Source organism: Octopus bimaculoides, chromosome 10 (assembly GCF_046866305.1).
Source record: "Octopus bimaculoides isolate indiv1 chromosome 10, ASM4686630v1, whole genome shotgun sequence".
In the NCBI taxonomy this organism is placed as follows: domain Eukaryota; kingdom Metazoa; phylum Mollusca; class Cephalopoda; order Octopoda; family Octopodidae; genus Octopus; species Octopus bimaculoides.
Window position 1 is genome coordinate 55463031 of NC_142937.1, and position 19354 is coordinate 55482384.

The window sequence follows — 19354 nt, forward strand, 5'->3', positions numbered from 1 at the left end:
ATATATATATATATTATATATATATATCATCATAAATATACAGGGATTAGCAATTGAGTTGCTTCTCCAACATACTGAAAATTTAGAAATAGCAGTCAAAGAACTACTGATTCCAAACTACAAATTTTTCTCTAAAGCGGATGGCGATATTTATGGCACACATAGAACAAAAAACCGGAGGGAAAAGCGTAAACAAACCAAGCCTTTAGTTAATTGGATACGAATCGTTTCATGGTTGGAATAGATTTCTTTGAGGTGAGGTGCCTGAACTCGCTAGCCGATGAATTCCTAAGTGCCTTTCTTATCGTTGATTTTGGTGTCGCATGGCCAAAAATTACCGTGAATTTTTTTAGAGACACTTTCAAATTTATCAGAATATTTGGGCTGAAGATTGGAATAGTGAAATTTCCATTCACTTAACCATGAAACGATTCGTATCCAATTAACTAAAGGTTTGGTTTGTTTACGCTTTTCCCTCCGGTTTTTTGTTCTATGTGTGCCATAAATATCGCCATCCGCTTTAGAGAAAAATTTGTAGTTTGTATATATATATATATATATATATATATATGTATATATATATATATATATATATATATATATATATATATATATATATATATATGTATATATATATATATATATATATGTATATATATATATATATATATATGTATATATATATATATATATATATATATATATATATATATATATATATATATATATATATATATATATATATATATATATATATATATATATATATATGTATATATATATATATATATATATGTATATATATATATATATATATATGTATATATATATATATATATATATATGTATATATATATATATATATGTATATATATATATATATATATATATGTATATATATATATATATATGTATATATATATATATATATATATATATATATATATATATATATGTATATATATATATATATATGTATATATATATATATATATATATATATATATATATATATATATGTATATATATATATATGTATATGTATATATATATATATATATGTATATATGTATATATATATATATATATATATGTATATATATATATATATATATATATATATATATATATGTATATATATATATATATATATATATATATATGTATATATATATATATATATATATATATATATATATATATATATATATATATATATATATATATATATGTATATATATATATATATATGTATATATATATATATATATGTATATATATATATATGTATATATATATATATATATATATATATATATATATATATATATATATATATATATATATATATATATATATATATATATATGTATATATAGATATATATATATATATATATATATGTATATATATGTATATATATATATATATATATGTATATATATGTATATATATGTATATATATATATATATATATATATATATATATATATATATATGTATATATATATATATATATGTATATATATATATATATATATATATATATATATATATATATATATATATAATGTTAATTCTCTAAATGAAGTATTAACAGTAACTGCACGATAAAGTGTAGTATATTGCCACTTAAGTGTGGCTGACCCCTAGGGGTGGATGTTACTGTTGCTTTTAGCCCCAGGAGGACATCTCCTCCAGCTGGCTTATCGACACACGACTGTGTCCTGTTTGCCAAGGGAGTTATCCCTCTCACCACGACCAGCAGCACGAACGTATCCGGATTTCAGGGTTATTTCCCTTCTTCGGCGTTCGACAGCTGATGACCTTGGTGAGAGAGAAAAACCTGGCAAAATCTTATATCTTCTTTTCCAGTGACATTCTTCACTGATATTGAAAAGGTGAAAACAAGCAATGTTAATTCTCTAAATGAAGTATTAACAGTAACTGCACGATAAAGTGTAGTATATTGCCACTTAAGTGTGGCTGACCCCTAGGGGTGGATGTTACTGTTGCTTTTAGCCCCAGGAGGACATCTCCTCCAGCTGGCTTATCGACACACGACTGTGTCCTGTTTGCCAAGGGAGTTATCCCTCTCACCACGACCAGCAGCACGAACGTATCCGGATTTCAGGGTTATTTCCCTTCTTCGGCGTTCGACAGCTGATGACCTTGGTGAGAGAGAAAAACCTGGCAAAATCTTATATCTTCTTTTCCAGTGACATTCTTCACTGATATTGAAAAGGTGAAAACAAGCAATGTTAATTCTCTAAATGAAGTATTAACAGTAACTGCACGATAAAGTGTAGTATATTGCCACTTAAGTGTGGCTGACCCCTAGGGGTGGATGTTACTGTTGCTTTTAGCCCCAGGAGGACATCTCCTCCAGCTGGCTTATCGACACACGACTGTGTCCCTGTTTGCCAAGGGAGTTATCCCTCTCACCACGACCAGCAGCACGAACGTATCCGGATTTCAGGGTTATTTCCCTTCTTCGGCGTTCGACAGCTGATGACCTTGGTGAGAGAGAAAAACCTTGCAAAATCTTATATCTTCTTTTCCAGTGACATTCTTCACTGATATTGAAAAGGTGAAAACAAGCAATGTTAATTCTCTAAATGAAGTATTAACAGTAACTGCACAGTAACTGGTCGTGGTGAGAGGGATAACTCCCTTGGCAAACAGGACACAGTCGTGTGTCGATAAGCCAGCTGGAGGAGATGTCCTCCTGGGGCTAAAAGCAACAGTAACATCCACCCCTAGGGGTCAGCCACACTTAAGTGGCAATATACTACACTTTATCGTGCAGTTACTGTTAATACTTCATTTAGAGAATTAACATTGCTTGTTTTCACCTTTCAATATCAGTGAAGAATGTCACTGGAAAAGAAGATATAAGATTTTGCCAGGTTTTTCTCTCTCACCAAGGTCATCAGCTGTCGAACGCCGAAGAAGGGAAATAACCCTGAAATCCGGATACGTTCGTGCTGCTGGTCGTGGTGAGAGGGATAACTCCCTTGGCAAACAGGACACAGTCGTGTGTCGATAAGCCAGCTGGAGGAGATGTCCTCCTGGGGCTAAAAGCAACAGTAACATCCACCCCTAGGGGTCAGCCACACTTAAGTGGCAATATACTACACTTTATCGTGCAGTTACTGTTAATACTTCATTTAGAGAATTAACATTGCTTGTTTTCACCTTTTCAATATCAGTGAAGAATGTCACTGGAAAAGAAGATATAAGATTTTGCCAGGTTTTTCTCTCTCACCAAGGTCATCAGCTGTCGAACGCCGAAGAAGGGAAATAACCCTGAAATCCGGATACGTTCGTGCTGCTGGTCGTGGTGAGAGGGATAACTCCCTTGGCAAACAGGACACAGTCGTGTGTCGATAAGCCAGCTGGAGGAGATGTCCTCCTGGGGCTAAAAGCAACAGTAACATCCACCCCTAGGGGTCAGCCACACTTAAGTGGCAATATACTACACTTTATCGTGCAGTTACTGTTAATACTTCATTTAGAGAATTAACATTGCTTGTTTTCACCTTTTCAATATCAGTGAAGAATGTCACTGGAAAAGAAGATATAAGATTTTGCCAGGTTTTTCTCTCTCACCAAGGTCATCAGCTGTCGAACGCCGAAGAAGGGAAATAACCCTGAAATCCGGATACGTTCGTGCTGCTGGTCGTGGTGAGAGGGATAACTCCCTTGGCAAACAGGACACAGTCGTGTGTCGATAAGCCAGCTGGAGGAGATGTCCTCCTGGGGCTAAAAGCAACAGTAACATCCACCCCTAGGGGTCAGCCACACTTAAGTGGCAATATACTACACTTTATCGTGCAGTTACTGTTAATACTTCATTTAGAGAATTAACATTGCTTGTTTTCACCTTTTCAATATCAGTGAAGAATGTCACTGGAAAAGAAGATATAAGATTTTTGCCAGGTTTTTCTCTCTCACCAAGGTCATCAGCTGTCGAACGCCGAAGAAGGGAAATAACCCTGAAATCCGGATACGTTCGTGCTGCTGGTCGTGGTGAGAGGGATAACTCCCTTGGCAAACAGGACACAGTCGTGTGTCGATAAGCCAGCTGGAGGAGATGTCCTCCTGGGGCTAAAAGCAACAGTAACATCCACCCCTAGGGGTCAGCCACACTAAGTGGCAATATACTACACTTTATCGTGCAGTTACTGTTAATACTTCATTTAGAGAATTAACATTGCTTGTTTTCACCTTTTCAATATCAGTGAAGAATGTCACTGGAAAAGAAGATATAAGATTTTTGCCAGGTTTTTCTCTCTCACCAAGGTCATCAGCTGTCGAACGCCGAAGAAGGGAAATAACCCTGAAATCCGGATACGTTCGTGCTGCTGGTCGTGGTGAGAGGGATAACTCCCTTGGCAAACAGGACACAGTCGTGTGTCGATAAGCCAGCTGGAGGAGATGTCCTCCTGGGGCTAAAAGCAACAGTAACATCCACCCCTAGGGGTCAGCCACACTTAAGTGGCAATATACTACACTTTATCGTGCAGTTACTGTTAATACTTCATTTAGAGAATTAACATTGCTTGTTTTCACCTTTTCAATATCAGTGAAGAATGTCACTGGAAAAGAAGATATAAGATTTTGCCAGGTTTTTCTCTCTCACCAAGGTCATCAGCTGTCGAACGCCGAAGAAGGGAAATAACCCTGAAATCCGGATACGTTCGTGCTGCTGGTCGTGGTGAGAGGGATAACTCCCTTGGCAAACAGGACACAGTCGTGTGTCGATAAGCCAGCTGGAGGAGATGTCCTCCTGGGGCTAAAAGCAACAGTAACATCCACCCCTAGGGGTCAGCCACACTTAAGTGGCAATATACTACACTTTATCGTGCAGTTACTGTTAATACTTCATTTAGAGAATTAACATTGCTTGTTTTCACCTTTTCAATATCAGTGAAGAATGTCACTGGAAAAGAAGATATAAGATTTTGCCAGGTTTTTCTCTCTCACCAAGGTCATCAGCTGTCGAACGCCGAAGAAGGGAAATAACCCTGAAATCCGGATACGTTCGTGCTGCTGGTCGTGGTGAGAGGGATAACTCCCTTGGCAAACAGGACACAGTCGTGTGTCGATAAGCCAGCTGGAGGAGATGTCCTCCTGGGGCTAAAAGCAACAGTAACATCCACCCCTAGGGGTCAGCCACACTTAAGTGGCAATATACTACACTTTATCGTGCAGTTACTGTTAATACTTCATTTAGAGAATTAACATTGCTTGTTTTCACCTTTTCAATATCAGTGAAGAATGTCACTGGAAAAGAAGATATAAGATTTTGCCAGGTTTTTCTCTCTCACCAAGGTCATCAGCTGTCGAACGCCGAAGAAGGGAAATAACCCTGAAATCCGGATACGTTCGTGCTGCTGGTCGTGGTGAGAGGGATAACTCCCTTGGCAAACAGGACACAGTCGTGTGTCGATAAGCCAGCTGGAGGAGATGTCCTCCTGGGGCTAAAAGCAACAGTAACATCCACCCCTAGGGGTCAGCCACACTTAAGTGGCAATATACTACACTTTATCGTGCAGTTACTGTTAATACTTCATTTAGAGAATTAACATTGCTTGTTTTCACCTTTTCAATATCAGTGAAGAATGTCACTGGAAAAGAAGATATAAGATTTTGCCAGGTTTTTCTCTCTCACCAAGGTCATCAGCTGTCGAACGCCGAAGAAGGGAAATAACCCTGAAATCCGGATACGTTCGTGCTGCTGGTCGTGGTGAGAGGGATAACTCCCTTGGCAAACAGGACACAGTCGTGTGTCGATAAGCCAGCTGGAGGAGATGTCCTCCTGGGGCTAAAAGCAACAGTAACATCCACCCCTAGGGGTCAGCCACACTTAAGTGGCAATATACTACACTTTATCGTGCAGTTACTGTTAATACTTCATTTAGAGAATTAACATTGCTTGTTTTCACCTTTTCAATATCAGTGAAGAATGTCACTGGAAAAGAAGATATAAGATTTTGCCAGGTTTTTCTCTCTCACCAAGGTCATCAGCTGTCGAACGCCGAAGAAGGGAAATAACCCTGAAATCCGGATACGTTCGTGCTGCTGGTCGTGGTGAGAGGGATAACTCCCTTGGCAAACAGGACACAGTCGTGTGTCGATAAGCCAGCTGGAGGAGATGTCCTCCTGGGGCTAAAAGCAACAGTAACATCCACCCCTAGGGGTCAGCCACACTTAAGTGGCAATATACTACACTTTATATATATATATATATATATATATATATATATATATATATATATGTATATATATATATATATATATATATATATATATATATATATATATATACATATATGTATATATACATACACATACACACACACACACACACACACACACACACACATATATATATAGGGTACAATGGGCAAATTGTTGCCATTTTGTATTTTTAATTTTGCGCATGTACATTGTTTTTGATTTTGTCAACTATACAGTATAGTGGGGTCAGTTGGGCATCATCTCTGAGAAAAACAGCACATGATGCAATTCACTCAGCCTGAAATTTGGAAATGACATGCTGTATTGCTTGGCATTCATGCCGGAAGCTCCAATATGAAGCACCGGAAGCTCCAATATGAACATGTACTAAGAGTGATAAAAATCAAATATCCAGTCAACATCATGGCATTTGGAGTGCTCACCAGTGATGGTAACATTATATCTCCATTCATCTTCCCACATGGCCTCACTTTCAACAAGGAGGCCTCCATCAAGTGCCTGGAGGAGGCGGTGGTGCCCTGGGTCAAGAGGCTAGCTGCTGGAAGACCTTATGTCTGGCAACAGGACTCTGCACCATGCCACACAAACAGGAGAACCCAGTCATGGCTGTCAGACAAGTCTTGCAACCACATTACCCCTAACATCTGGCCACTTAACTCCCCAGACTGCAACCCCCTTGATTATAATGTATGGGGTGCAGTTGAGCAAGAGACCAATAAAACTCCTTGTAACACCAAAGATGAACTGAAAGCAAGGATTATAGCAGCATTCACCAACTTGAACAAGGAGACTGTCCAGAAGAGTTGCAGGAGATCCCAAAGTCGTCTGGAGGCCGTGATTGAAGCCAATGGTGATTTTAGTGAATAAATTTACTCTTTAGTATTTCGAGATATTTTTATGTAATTTTGGTAAATATATCTGTTAGAATGAGATGTCAGTGTCAATTTCATTTTTACATAATTTAGACAACAGTTTATTCACCGCATCCTGTATATATCATATATATACTATAGAAAGAAAAACAAAAGATGAAGACAGGTGGTGTAGACAACAAACAGATATATTAGTTTAATGCTTGGGAAGTGAAAAAGTCTTTAATGTTTCGAGCCTATGCTCTTCCACAGAAAGGAACACAGAAAGAAACAAGGAGAGAAAATAAAGAATGTGTAGTGGCTATATATATATATATATATATATATGGGAGAATATACAAAAAATAACAACAGACGAGGACAGGTGGTGTAAATAACAAAAGTATATATTAGTATGACGCTCGGGAATACGGAAAGTCTTTGACGTTTCAAGCTACGCTCTTCAACAGAAAGAATACGGAGACAAGGAGAAAAACACGGAGAAAAAAAATTGAATAGTGTTCAGTCAACGGTCAATCATAATAATGGCCGATCATAACAATGGCTGACCGGAAGTTAGAAATTCTTATTTCAGGAGAGCTAAGAAAGGGGGAGATAACAAACGGTGATCGGGAACGAGGGGCTGTGTGTGGGAGGTAGACTGCTGGTGATCTTGACGTATGTAGTGTGAAAATGGGGGAAGGGAGAAAGGGAGAAAGTAGTTGGTCAGTTGTAGTGTGTGCGTGGTGTGATGCGAGGGTATTGGTGTGGTGTGCGTGGTGTGATGCGAGGGTATTGGTGTGGTGTGATATGAGGGTGTTGGGAGGTGGGGAAGGCATGGGTGGAGTGTGGGGTAGAGGTAGGGGTCTGTGGGTAGGGTGGGGTATGTGGTAGGGGTGGGTGGTGGGTGTAAGGAATTGGATGGGGTGGAGTGGGAAGGTAGAGTAGGAGTGTGTTGGGGTGTGGTGGGATGAGCTTATGAGGGGGTGTTGACGAGGAGGGAGAAGGGGAAGGTGGATGTAAGAGAGGGGGAAGATGGGTATGGGAGGGGAGAGGAAGAGAGGAGAGAGGGTGGGTATACGAGAGGGAAGGGGGATTGAGAGAGGGGGAAGGTGGGTATGGGGGAGAAAGAGGGGAAGGTGGGTATGGGGGGAGAAAGAGAGGAAGAGAAAGAGAGGAAGAGAAAGAGAGGAAGAGAAAGAGAGGAAGAGAAAGAGAGGAAGAGAAAGAGAGGAAGAGAAAGAGAGGAAGAGGAAGAGAGGAAGAGGAAGAGAGGAAGAGAAAGAGAGGAAGAGAAAGAGAGGAAGAGAAAGAGAGGAAGAGAAAGAGAGGAAGAGAAAGAGAGGAAGAGAAAGAGAGGAAGAGAAAGAGAGGAAGAGAAAGAGAGGAAGAGAAAGAGAGGAAGAGAAAGAGAGGAAGAGAAAGAGAGGAAGAGAAAGAGAGGAAGAGAAAGAGAGGAAGAGAAAGAGAGGAAGAGAAAGAGAGGAAGAGAAAGAGAGGAAGAGAAAGAGAGTGAGAGAGAGGGAAGAGGGGTATGGGGGGAGAAAGAAAGGAAGAGAAAGAGAGTGAGAGAGAGGGGAAGAGAGTGAGAGAGTAAGGGTGAGAGAGTAAGAGAGTAAGAGTGTAGAGAGTAGGAGAGTAAGAGTGTAGAGAGTAAGAGTGAGAGAGGGGGGAGTACGAGAGAAGAGAGTGAGAGAGAGTAAGAGAGAGGAGAGAAAGAGTAGGGGTGAAGAGAAGTGGGAGTGGAGAGAAGTATGAAGAGAGGTGAAGAGACGTACAAAGAAGTAGGAGTCGGAGCAGGAGGTGGGGGAGGGGAGAGATGGGTGGTAGGAGGGAGGGTGGGGGAGAGAGACAGGAGGAGGGGGTTAGATGAAGAGTGGAGGGGAGTTGAGCCCATGTGGCGCAAAGGAGCGAAGATAGAAGATTAATCCCTATATATATATATATATATATATATATTACAAATACATTATAGGAGGTATATAGAAATATATTACATATACATTATAGGAGATATACATATATATTACACATACATATTTTACATATGTGTGAAAGAGTAAATGCGAGTAACAAGCCATCATAACAGAGCAGTTAAACTCCCAGGAAAACAAACTGGGAAACCTTGAGTAGATTCTGTAATACAATTATTTTGTTTACTCTAATATCTGTATGAAAGGAATGAATATCACAAAATCTCATTTGCCTATGTCCTGAAATCAACAACAGCATTAAACACATGGCCTTAATATTGATAATAAAAAACCAACACCCATAACCCTTTTGATACCAACCCGTCTGAGATTACATTTAGTACTATGATATAAACAGTCTGCTTTATGTGATCTAAATTTAAAACCTTCCATCAAAATTTTTATGTTAATTTATGTTCCAAACACCAAATGCATAATGGTAAAGTTATTTTACTAAATTGTTCATTATTTCTAAAATTAATTAAAGCAAAGGCAGTGCATTTTGGTAACAATATGTGGCCTTAATATTGGTGATCAAACAGTAACACTCTTAATCATATGGCTTTACCCTAATAAATACATTTTTTTCTAGTCAAGGGAATGCCTTCCATTTGAATGTCTGTTTTATTGCTCAGCTGTTGCAATTAAGCAATATTCTGTTTTTGCAGCACTCAAAGGTATTAGCTGTTAAATGTTTATCTTTCACCAATATGTAACCTCATGCATTTTACTTATCATAGCCATCTTACTAAGGAATATTTTCCCAGATCTCTCATGATATGTTGTAAGAAAATAGTAGAGGGATATTAATGGATCCAAATATAGGCACAAGGCTAACAATTTTGAAACGTTAGTAAATAACGTTCACCGCAGTACTTGACTGGTACTTTATTTTATTGTTCTTTAAAGGATGACTCCAGCAAAATTTGAGCCAGTTGAAATGCTGTAAAGCACTTCTGCTGTAACTATAACAATTCTACCAGCTTGCTGCCCAAAGAGAGATAACAACAGCAAGGATAATAATAATAAATAGAAAACTTCTACAAAATAACAACTGGACTGGATAAATACTTATAAACAAAGAGTAAAAGATTCGTAAATGTAATAAAGAAACATGATGAGCAAAAAATTCTTCTCTATACACAAAGAAGCAACAACACAGAAAGCAAAAACAGACTACATTGAAACAATAAATTTAGAAATCAACACAAAGAAATGGTTAAAGACACAAGAAAACATCATGAAAACAAAATTATAAAATATATTCAAGAAGAAATGGAAAGAGAAACCACTCCATGGTCAATACCCTGCAAGGCTCACTAAAGAAATAAGCAAAAGTCAACAATATCTCAAAAGCTCCAGCCCAAAATCAGAAATGGAGGGACTGATCCAATCTGCAGAAGACCAATGTCTGACTAACTATAAAAATAAAATCATGAAAATGGACCCTAACACTAAATGCAAAATCTACAACCAGTACAAGACAGTTCACTACATAATCCCCAGTTGCCCTGTCCTTAACAAGTCTCAGTATAATATACACAGGCATGATCATATTGACAACTACATCTACTGGGTAATATGCCAACACGTCAATGTAAAAGCAAATAAGTGGTACAAGCATGTACCAAACATGATAAATAACAATAACCTGTGGTATGCCCATTCAGACTGACAAAGAAATCAAGGTGAATCATCCAGACATACCATAAAAACCCATGTAATTTGCGCACCTGTGTAATTTATGCAGGTGATTTTCAGGATAAAAATTGTTAGAAAAAGCTTCTACTAATGTAAAATTTGCACCCAAAAGTTTTCAGAATTGCCAATATGACCAGGGGGAAAGGTTTTCAATTTAGTTGTATTTAGCATAATTCCACTTACTTATGATTAGATTTTATTAAATTTTCATCAAATAAAAATAATTTCTGTTTAACAGGTATCACATTAAAAGCTATTAGATTACAAAGTGTCTGTGTTGTTTATAATAAACTTTAGTTTACTTTTCTTGCCCAAAAGTGATTACATCCAAACTTTAGCATACTGCTGTATGTCCTCTCAAATCACAATCACAGGAAAAGTTGTTGATAAGAATTATCAACAAAAACAAACTGATAAATATGCACAGGTGTTGCAAATTAAGGTTAATTATCAACAAGCATCAGCTTGGATGACACTTTACTCAACCGAGTAAAATATGGCCCGGACTGTGATCACCAAGTAAATTTATACAGAAAAAATAAGCATTATACTATCCAGCATAAATAAAAGTCAACTTCATTAAATTTAAGCCCTTATTTTTTCTGTAAAAACCTATTCTGACATTAAATAAGTCAACTTCTGGTACGGATGTTTACGTTTTGTATGTCTTTTTTCGACAAAAGTTGTATGTCTTTTTTCGACACAATGCTATGGAAGATGTTAGTGCACCAAGTGGTGTAGTGGAAACTTATGTAATTTACACACCCCAAAAATTTATTTTTATTTTTGTGAAAAAAAATGTGTAAATTACATGGGTTTTTATGGTAATAATAAAAGTCTGGAAAACAAATATATGCACACTGATAGACATCACAATCCCTTCTGATGAAAATATTGCTCAGAAGGAGACGGAGAAACTATCAAAATACATGAACCATGAATCTGAAATATTCAAGTTATGGAGCATAAGGGTGAAAACAGTACCACTAGTAATTGAAGCATTGGGCATGATTAAAAAGAATATGAAAAAAAAAATATGAAAAAAAAATAATAGAAACCATACAAGGACTCACAACACTGCACACTACACCAAAATAGTTTTGTTAGGAACAGCCCACATCTTGAGCAAGACATTGTTAATTCTATAGAATAGCCCACAATTCATTGGAGTAGCTCAAATAGAACAATCTTCACATGCAGCACACACTCTATACAACAAGCACCACTTAATAATCTAAATTGACACAACTTGCATGACATATACTATACAAGGTTAAGGTCTAATAAAATAATGAACTCACATTACATACAACAGAATGCACACTAATATAACAAGAAACTAAATCCCATGACAAAACAAACTGATGCAGTACACCAACTGGATGAGTCCACATTTCCCCAATGCCCACAAAAATAACACAATGCTATGGAAGATGTTAGTGCACCAAGTGGTGTAGTGGAAACTTACAAAAAACTACAGAATGAAGGGTACATATATCTAGGAATGCTGCACGATAATAGGATAATGGAAAGAGAAATGAGAGAAAAAGTCATTAAAGAGTACAAGAGAAGAATTAGGAAGGTGTCTGAAACAAAATTAAATGACAAGAACATCATTAAACCCATGCACATATTAAGATATTCTACTCTTTTTCTGAAATGGATAGAACTTAGGATAGAATAACTAGAAAGCTGTTCACAATGCACACCATCCAAAGAGGAATATCGACAGACTTTACCTACCAAGAAAGGAAGGTGGCAAAGAATTACTGCGATACTGGGTCTGAAAAATTAAATTGTGCAAAGTAAAGAAAGACGACTACCTTCAGCCAGAGATACCAAAAAAGTGACTAAAATAGTCGGAGAATTCAAAGAGAAAGGGATGAACAACAGAACAAGCAAATGGAAAGAAATGGAATTACATGGCCAATTCATGCAACAAACCAAGAATGTTGGAAGCAAAGAATGCTGTCTCTAGCTGATAGACAGGAACTTGAAACAAATGACCAAAACACTAAATTACAGCTGCTCAGGAACAAGCCATTAGAACAAATCTGATAAATGCAAAGACAAACAGCAAACATAGAATCTGCAGGAAAGGAAATGAAAGTGTCAATCACCTTTTGTGTGGATGCAATGTACTAGCACAAAAGGAGCAAAAGTGTTGGCAAAAGAGTGCACTAGAATGTTAGCTGAGTGCATGGCTTCAAACTAATAAAGACAAGAACATGAAGAAACACTATGCAAGAAAGGACTACATAATTAATTCCATGTAACCACAACTCAAGTTGCTGAAGAACATAGGTAGAACTGGTTAAAGAAAGCAGCACTTAAAAAGAAGACTGAGAGCACTATATTTTCAGTGCAAGACCAAGCTTTGGCCACAAAATGGCAGATCAGTCTTAGAAATGAGCAAGTGTCTCCAATGTGCTGAATTTGCAATGGATTTGATGAAACTACTGCCTATATTGTGAATGAATGTCCAAGACTTGTCCAAAACTAGTATAAGTTGTGGTGACACACTGGTGTAACAAAAGTTCTGCACTGGAAACTATGTGACAAGTGGGGGTTAAAGAGAGAGGTAAGACATGGCATGGCCACAAACTGTAGAAAGTGACTGACTCAGAGACTTGCAAAATCCTGTGTGATTTTCTAATTCAAACAGACGAGATGTTTGAGCAGTACAAACCAGACCTAGTGGTGGTGGACAAAATAAATCGTAAGTGCTCTATAAATTGATGTTGTATGCCCACTTGACCCACAAATAATTAGAAAAGAAGGTGAAAATGCTGACATATAACAATCCTTTTAAATACAAGATAGCCGAACTGTGGAAGATGAAAAAGGTGAAGATAGTGCCAATTATTGTTGGTGCCTTGGAGACAATATCAAAAGGTATTAAGAGGAATATAAAGGAAATGGGAACAGAGCATCAAGCAGAACTGATACAAAAAGTTTGCTTCCTTGGAATGTCCAGAATCTCAAGAAAGTATTGGATAGTTGAAGACAATAGCAAGGTGCCAAAGGCAGCAGGTAGCAAGCCTGCTAATTATGCAAAATTCCAAGTGTTCCAACAAAACCAGAATTAAAAGAATATTTTTCATCATTATGACAGACACTCTCCTCCTGCAATTTTGTCTTTTAGTAATCTGTACTTTGCAATCTTTTCTAGTTCTTTGTCACTATGCATGCATCTCCAGGTATTATAATATCTATAATCTTGGTTTCCTTTTTTCCCTTATCTACAAAAACAATATCTGGTCTCTGGGCATCGATTAGGGAGTTTCATTGGATTGTAAAATCCCTCAGTATCTTATATTCTTTGTTCTCAGTGACTCCTCCTGGTTCATGTTTGTACCACTTCCATCCTCGGTTCAGACCACACTTTTCACATAGCCTCCAGTGGATGAACTTAGCCATGTTATCATGCTTCCTTTTGTAGTACTTTTGAACCAGCTTGCTACACTCACAGTATGCGAGACTGTTTTGTTTTTGCTGCCACACATCCTACAAAGGAGTGATTTGCTACTCTTATCTATTTAGAACTTGGTGTAATTAGTCCTCAGAGCTTGTTCCTCAGTGCACCCTTTCAGATAGTTTTTCTTAGCCATCTCCAAGTGTTGATCTTATCTTTTCCTTCGATTTCTCTGAGGTGTTGCCCATGAGTGATTTCATTTTCCAATTGTTTACTATTTCTTCATCTTGTTTCTTAAATGTTTGTGGGTGCATCAGATTTTTGGCAAGTATTGTATTGTTAATTCTAACAGTGGCAAGCAAGGATTCACTCTGCTATTTGATGTACCATCCCAGACTGTTCTTCTCATTGACAGCACAAATCTTGCATCCTGTGAGGCTTCTTCCTCCCATGTTCCTAGGCACATACAGCCTGTCAGTATTGCTTTTGGAGTGTCATTCCTTGTTAATTGTCATCACTTTTCTGGTTTTCTTGTCCATTTCCTCAAGCTCGTTCTTTGTCCATCTAACAATACTTGTGCCATATCGCATTAAGGAAACAGCCCATGTGTTCATTGCCCTGATCTTGTTTTTTCCATTGAGCCTACTTCCCATAATTAATTTGATTCTTCTGAGATATTCTCACCTAAAGGTTTCCTTCATTTCACTTTCCTTGATTTTGTCATATTCCAAACTCCCCAGATATTTATATCCATTAGTCTCAATATGCCATTGGGCAGTTCTACACCATCAGACAACACTACTTTGCCTTTTTTGTATTATAAGTATACCACACTTTTTAGTCCCAAATTCCATTCCAATATCCTTACTGAATATCTGCACTGTTAAAACTAGGCCATTTATTTCACATTTGGTCTTCCCAAAGATCTTTAAGTCATCCATATATAACAGATGATTTAATTTTCCTCCACTTTCTAAGTGTACCCCGATGTCACTTTCCGTATCTGTGTGAGGGGTATCATACAAATCACAAACAGCAATGGTGATAGGCTATCTCCTTGAAATATGCCTCTCTTGATGTTGACCCTTGCCAAAAATATACCACATGAAGTAAATAATAATAATAATAATAATAATAATAATAATTATTATTATTATTATTATTATTATTATTATTATTATAATTATTATTATTATTATTATTCTTTCTTTATTGGCCACAAAGACTGCAAAAAACATTTAGGTCAATACAAAGATAAATGGCAGTGGGGATTTACACAGAAACATATAAACAATAAAATAACAGTTTGGAAAAGAATCATAAAAAAACACCCCAATAATAGGGAACACACCATCCAGGGGCACCAAAGAGCCCCACAAATCCCAAACCAACCTGTTCATCAGACATGGCAAGATCGCCTTTCCCCTCTTCACTCCTCAGACTATAGGTGCCAACTTAGGTCATGAACATTCACCAAACTTTCAACAAATTTATTGGGGGCAGCACATCTCTCTCAAACCTCGCCTTCCTTTTCAAATGGAATTTTAAAAAGTTCATGGAGTCAAATTTTGGAACAAGCTCAGCAATTTTGAGGGGAGAGAGCAAGTTGATTATATTGATCCCAGTACTTGACTGGTACTTAAATTTATTGACCCTCGGAAGGATGAAAGGAAAAGCTGACCTCAGTGCAATTTGAACTCAGAATGTGAAGGCATTTTGTGCAATCCTTTCATTCTACCAATCCACAGTCTTATATAACAATAATAATAATAATAATAATAATAATAATAATAATAATAATAATAATAATAATAATCTTTTCTGCTGTAAGCACATGGCCAGAAAATTTGGTGGGAGGAAACTAGTCAATTACATCAACCCCAGTGTTTCACTGGTACTTAATTTATCGAACCTGAAAGGATGAAAGGCAAAGTCAAGCTCAGCAGAATTTGAACTCAGAACGTAGATACAGGCAAAATACTGCCAAGCATTTTGTCCAGCATGCTAATGATTCTGCCAGCTTGCCACCTTAATTATAATAATAATAATAATAATAATAATAACAATAATAATAATAATAATTATAATAATAATAATAATAATAATAATAATAATAATAATACAATGATAAATAAACAAATAAGTAGATAAATAAATAGCTATTCATATAACACTAAATAACTTAGGTTTCCAGAACCTTCCTACCTTGAAACAAATATGAAAATTAAAAACTACAAAAATAATCAACAAATACATATACTCCTCTATACAAAGAAACTCTCTAGTTTCAAAGCTTTCACTTTGATAGTTTGGATTGCATACTCTTAACGGTTGAACAGATATGCAGATGGCATCTCAGCAATATCAACATCAAAACACTTAACTACCATCATATCATAAATACCACAGCAATCATTTTACTGCAATATATATATATATATATATATATATATATATATATATATATATATATATACAGACAGACAGACAGACAGACAGACAGACAGACAGACAGATAGATGTTTTTGGTGTGTTTTGGTTTTTGTTTGTATGCTTCATCATAAGGGAAATAAAAGAGTGCTTTTGAAAATAATTTCCTCCACACTTTAAACGCCAATAGAGCTTTTCATCTTTACAAACACACACACATCATCATCATCATCATCATCATCATTGTTTAACGTCCGCTTTCCATGCTAGCATGGGTTGGACGATTTGACTGAGGACTGGTGAAACCGGATGGCAACACCAGGCTCCAGTCTGATTTGGCAGAGTTTCTACAGCTGGATGCCCTTCCTAACGCCAACCACTCAGAGAGTGTAGTGGGTGCTTTTACGTGTCACCCGCACGAAAACGGCCACGCTCGAAATGGTGTCTTTTATGTGCCACCCGCACAAGCCAGTCCAGGGGCACTGGCAACGCACACACAAAATTTATGCAGAGAAAAAATTTATCCCAGTAGATTTTTCTGTATAAAGAAAACACCAAACAATGTCAACAGACGAGCAAACAGTGTTTGGTTTTAAGTGTGGGTCTTTATACAAAAAGTCTATAGGGAATAATTTGTTTTCTGAGACAAAATCACATAATGCACACCATTCAATTCTAGTGTAAAATACATATACACATCATTATTTTGATCTTTGGTATTTCATGTGCTTATACTGAATTAATTCCAGCTTGACAAGTCTCAGTCCAAACTAACATTTTGCTTATTGCTTTCTACATAGGAACAAAAATACCTGTCAAGCTCCAAATAACTAGGGTAGTATCTATCACTGAGGTGACAAAATTAAACTGAAACACCAGTGTCACAATGGATTCAGTATTTGTAGGCGGTGAAGCATAACAACACAGAAGCACTTGTCCTACAGTTCAATGACTTCAGTCTTAGTTGAATGTGTTTTTGCAGAAGACTGTCAACAAATGACATTACAATTGCATGTATGATAATGACATTTGGTGATAACTATCACATGCATGTGCATATGTGTGTGTGTGTATATATATAATATATCATGTGTGGTCCCAAAACATTAGTAATTTGCTTAATTACAAATGGAATGATGATCATCATCATTTAACATCTGTTGTCCATGCTGGCATGGGTTGGGTGGTTTGACTGGGCTGGCACGCTGGAAGGCTATGCCAGGTTCCAGTCTGATTTAGCTTGGTTTTCTACAGCTAGATGCCCTTCCTAATGCCAACCACTGCAAGAGTGTAATGGGTGTTTTTATGTGCTACTGGCACAGGTGCCATTCGCATGCCACCAGTATCTGCCATGACCGCAATTTTGCTCAGCTTGATGGGTCTGCTTCTCAAGCATGACATAATGCCAAAGGTGTTGGTCATTGCCTACGTAATGCCCAACACTTGAAAGGAACTTGGCCACTTAGCCCCCATGGGGCCCAATGCTCAAAAGGAACTCGGCCACTTGCCACCATGAGGTTCAACACTCAAAAGGAACTCAGCCATTTGCCTACATGAGGTTCAACACTCGAAAGGAACTCAGCGACTTTGCCTCTGTGAGGCCCAAGCCCAATGCTCAAAAGGAACTCAGCCACTATGTCTCCATGAGGCTCAACACTTGATGATTTTATGGGCCACCAGCACAGATGTGCTTGGCTTGATGAGTCCTCTTAAGCAGAGCACATCGCCAAAGGTCTCAGTCATTAGTCATTGCCTCTGTGAAGTTCAAAGTACGAAGATCATGCTTCACCACCTCGTCTCATGTCTTTCTGAGTCTACCTCTACCACAGTTTCCCTCCACAGTCAAAGATCAGCACTTCTTTATGCAGATGTCTTCACCCATACGCATCAGATGACCATACCAGGGCAGTCGCCTCACTTGCACACTACATCTGGTTCCTCTTATATCTAACTTTTCTCTCAAGATGCTTACACTCTATCAAACACTGCACATCCAGCGAAACATACTGGCTTCATTTCTTTCAAGCCTACGCATATCCTTGGCTCTTATAGCCCATGTTTCACTGCCATGTAGCATTGCTGTTCGCACACAGGTATCAAACAATTTGCCTTTCACTCTGAGAGAGAGGCCCTTTGTTGCAGGCAGGAATAGAAGCTCTCTGAACTTTGCCTAGCCTAATCTTACTCTCACAGCTATGCTCTCAGAAAATCCACCTCCACTACTAACTTGGTCGCCTAGATACCGGAAGCTATCCACTACCTCTAGCTTGCCCCACTGGCAGTTGATGGAGTCTGTTTTCCGCACATATTCAGCATTTATTATGCCTGTGCACCTCCTACATACAAAGGATAGTTTCTCTGTTAACCTTCCTTTGATGTTGCTGCACCTTTTGTGTGTCCAAAGCTTACACTAGGTGCATCTTATAGAGTTTCTACCTACGCCTTTTCTACAGATTGAGCAGGGCCATCTACCTGAGAGGGTTTGTGATTTGTCTGCCTTCCTACTTACTATGACTTTTGTTTTTGTTAACTTAACTCTTTGATTCTAGACCTTGTTTCCATACCTGGAACTTCTTCTCTAGTTCAGGTAGTGATTCAGCTATAAGAGCAAGATCATCAGCATAGAGGAGCTCCCAAGGGCAGGCTGTCTTGAATTCCTCTGTTATTGCCTGGAGGACTATGATGAACAAGAGGGGGCTGAGCATTGATCCTTGGTG

At 37.5% G+C, this 19354-nt stretch overlaps 1 protein-coding gene across 11 annotated transcripts in view; it reads right to left on the bottom strand.

Moving 5' to 3' along the window:
* Positions 1-19354, bottom strand: part of LOC106877129 (LYR motif-containing protein 1) — a 213029-nt gene that overhangs the window by 138007 nt on the left and 55668 nt on the right. The gene's annotated exons all lie outside the window — the stretch shown is intronic.